Genomic DNA, 4,348 nt, shown 5'->3' with positions numbered 1-4,348 from the left:
GCAGGCGAAATTAATCTTGCCGTCGACGCACAGTGCTTCGTCCCTTGGACAAAAGTCAAAAAAATCAACTTTCATATTCGACCGAATCAAGTAGGCCATGATGTTAACATATGTTTTGAGCGTGTAGTACAGATATTAGAAAGTTCTTGCAGTTTTCAAAACAAACCAAAACACCACGTGTTGATAAGTTGTTTCTTCGTTCTATATTATTCATTGTTTTCGTGTCAATCCAGTCCCTCTACAATTCGCTTCATTCCCATCCTTATTATATTTTCAAAATGAAAATCGTTATGGACCGTATTGAAACAAGTAAGTAGGAGTCATTCCATTCAATTTTCTGTGATTTATTCTAACCATTGTTGAAAAAGATGCTTCTGAGCTACATGCTTTTTAATACAGAAGAAAATTAAAACACTTATCTTCTTTTTGCCCATACAAAAAAGTACCTCAAAGTACCTTTCTGAAATCCACTTAAAATAAAATTTGAAGTATTTTTCAAATTCTGGAAGTGATTCCAGCTGCATATGTTTGCCAATTGTATGTCATCTTATGATTTTTAGGATATGCTGCCACAACCATCAATAAAGATTGTTTCGAGCAGTTGTTTTCAGCCGGTCCACCCAATCGGAAAAATCATGTTCTGAATTTCATGTATAGTTGTTATGGAACTGATTCTTTCTCCAAGATATTTGAGAACGAGCTAAAGACGTTTTGCAAATTTTATTGTTGCAAAATAAACCAAAAGTGGGCTAAATGTGGAAGATCATACAAAATTTTCGTGAAGCAAAACTCCGACTGGTTAGCAAAACCAGTTCAGCTCCCGCTCAATCAGGAAACTGATGATGCAGATATTTCCAGCTCGGCTGCAAAGGCTGGTACAAACCGTTCAATAAATGTTCAAGAAAAGCTAAAAAGGGACGTGTTGCAGATCTTATCAACGAAGTGCTCGCATTCGCTGACAATTTTTCAAATTCTTCGACTGGAGATCAAGTACAGGTCATGACTGCAGCACAGGCATTAGCTTTGAACATTGATGTAGATCTGTCAGAACGAAAGTACAATTTGCTTCGAACCACTTTGAACGAATTACATCCGAACTTGCTTCCTTGCCATTATGCGCTATAGCAAGAGAATAATTCCGAAACCGATTTCTGCATCAGAAACAGCTGCTACAGTCGATCTACAACAGCTAATGAATTGTACTGCATCCAATATCATGAAGGATATCTCGTTGGAAGCTTCTACTGCTAGAAAACTGGTTTGCAAGTGGGGCTTCAATGGAAGTTCAGGACACAGCATGTACAAACAAACATTTTCGGAAGCAGGAAAATCGGATGAAAGTTTGCTGACCGGAACCATTGCGACGTTCCGTTGAAAATGATCGAAATAAAAAAAATAAAACCCTCTGGTCGAAAGACATTTCAATTTTTTTTGTAGCAATAATTCAGTTCTCGGATGATTAATAGCTCGTAAATGAATTGTGTTGCTAATAAAAAGAAACTTTATTCAACCTTTTTTATTGGATTTCATTTTATTCATTGGAATAATCCATACTCCAATATTTTTATAAAAAGTTGGTTATTGAGACACTTTTATGGTTACGTATGTCACATACATCGTTCATGCAAACGACTCAAGTACTTTTTCATGCATTTTTATTTTGAAAATTTCTTCCAAGCGAGCACTGTTCTATGGTGTCAAATGTAAAATTTGACGTATAAGCCACTCATGCCATTACTGATGTAATATGTGTCATTTATGCCAATAATGAGTTTTTTTTGTGTATAACGAGATCCTCCTCAACATCGTAGGGCAAAACCGCATAAAACATCCCGATATGACTTTTGTCCCCAAGTGCCATACGTTCGAAGCACTGTGCGACGCTGCTTTTAGGCCTTAATTTTATCATTCATACTCTTGGGAGAGCAAAAAACATAATCGACCGGTGAAAATTATGCAACATTGGCGCTTTTGTGTGGAAAAATGGTACACCTTGGCGCAATGATGTTGTTTTGATCGAGGGGAGGTCGAAAGAGGACAACTGCCACTGGTTCACAAAAGCAGTCCTCCAGCGATATTTGCGCTCTAAGTGGGTGGGCGCTTGATATGCGGCGGGCTCTAATTCCATCGTTAATTGGATTGCAATTAATTAATCTTGGCGACAAAAGGCTACGATTCCACTACGCTTTTCACGTACGCCTTGGTATCAGTGGGTCATATAGCCGCAAGACGTCGTCCATTCGTTGTGAAATTGCCATCGTTCAAAGTCTGCATCAAGATTGTTTCTAGGATTTAGAAATCGAATGGCACTGTACTTACACTTCGAACGGTTCCATCGCGCAGTGTTTAGTTAATTGATTTCTTGATCGAAATAGAATAACTTAAAAACCATTGCTTGTGGGTATCAATATGAGATGAGCAGGCCTAAGGCTGAAAATATAACACTGCGAAACACGTTTTTGTCTTAAGTAGGATAAATCATACTTTAAATTTCATGTACACATCAACGAAACCAGTGTTTTATACAACTTTGGCGACCAGTAGCTAAAAATTGTGACGTGCTGGGATATTTGTACAGATCAGATACAGCAACCCCAAATCTACTAGAGACAAATAATGTTATCCTTGAGATACGCAAAAATGTCATTTTTGTTACGCTGTGGATTTTATTTTGTTCTTGATTTCGCTTAATTAAAACACTGTGCATCGTCCTGCGACTGATGGTTAGTTTGGTCAGGTGCTATAGCGTCGCCCACATTGGAGGATGGCGCAGCATCTTGAAGGTGGCATCGGTTTTCATATTTAAGTAAGGTCGATTGGTACTTAGAAGCAATCGCGTCCTAATACAAAGAAGAAATGCGGCTCTTCGCCTCGTGCCAACCTCGCTTCAAAGCTGCATACGATCCAGTCAGTCAGTGGGTAAAGAGTTGTAACAAGCTCGATATTTGATGGCTTTTTCTTGGGTCCGAAGCGGGCGATGATCTTCGAGTTGACCAAGCCGCGCGTTTCATCGTTTTGGGTCATAGTCTCTTCCTTGCCCCCCCCCCCCCCCCCCCCCCTTGGACCTATTCATTTGACTAAAGTGGCACTTCAACGGTGTGGCTTCTCTTCAGAAGTTACTCGGAGTGTTTGCTTGGCGGCGCGGCAGTGGCCGGAGTAAGTAGGTATCACACTCGAGGTGTTATTATTTATCTGGCGAGTCGTAAAAATGCTTAGCAATATTTTCGTTGTGCAATGGAGAAGTCTGGCGATGATAGTATGTTGAACTCGAGGAAGATTGCCGGTGCAAAGATGATGACCAAACATGATTGGTTAACCTCAGAGCAATGGCAAGAGCAGCTCCTGAGTCATTTCTCAACCTGTTTGTGTGGATGCAAGAATGTTATTGGCCACAAAGTGTTGATTTCTCCAGCGGTGTTTTGCAAATCGAGTTCTTGGGTTGACATTTAGACGTGAAATAATCGGTAACCGATGGACTCGCGATTAGACGGTTGACAAACTTAATTTCCGTCCCAAAAGGTGCTTGTCGAGCAGTTTTATTTTCAAACAGGATATCATGACCTACATATGCGGTAACCAAATCTTAAAATAATGACGATTGGTAGATATGCGTATGTTAATGTCATAAATGGTTCGATGAAATACGATCCAAGGTCGCTCACAATGAAGGCACCATTGACAGAAGAGAATTTTTCTTGGTTAGGCCTAGGGAAGAGCCCAGCGAATTTTTGATTCAGGTAAGTTATGACTTGTATGGCAATAATCAAGATTTTTTAAATTTCGTAGCTTACATGGATTTGTAGTTTACTGGAGTGTCTTTGATCCGCGGGGTAAAGTAAATCGTAAAAAGCTCGAATCCACAGTTTCAGTCAGGGTCAAGTAGGGTTTTCTAAGTAGTAATTACCGGCAACTTGTAGATATGTAACTGCTTTTAACCTCTATAAGTGCAATTTGAGCTTATCTACGGTTACTTTGATGATGGCATAAATGTCAGTGAATTGAGTATAATGAGCATGATTTTTTGTCCCTGCCAAAAACAAAATAAAATCTTACGTCAAATATTTTGATTATATAAAAAACCTACAGATGTTTCAGAATAGTCTTTAAAAAGATTCTATAAAACTTGGCAGCTGATAATAAAAACATAACTATCAAAATATTTTTCTGGGTCAAGTTATTAGTATACAATGTGGCTCGATTCTGACAGCGATCGAAATATATATTTGGCAATATCAGAATTTTGTTAGTGCTTATCAAAAGTTAGTCCTTCAGTTCAATGACAGTCAAATCTTGGACTCCAACTATCACATGCTTTACAGACGTGAACATTTGAAGCCAACATTATTCG

The sequence above is a fragment of the Aedes aegypti genome, chromosome 2 (genome assembly GCF_002204515.2).
Source record: "Aedes aegypti strain LVP_AGWG chromosome 2, AaegL5.0 Primary Assembly, whole genome shotgun sequence".
In the NCBI taxonomy this organism is placed as follows: Eukaryota; Metazoa; Arthropoda; class Insecta; order Diptera; family Culicidae; genus Aedes; species Aedes aegypti.
This window is presented reverse-complemented; position numbering follows the sequence as displayed.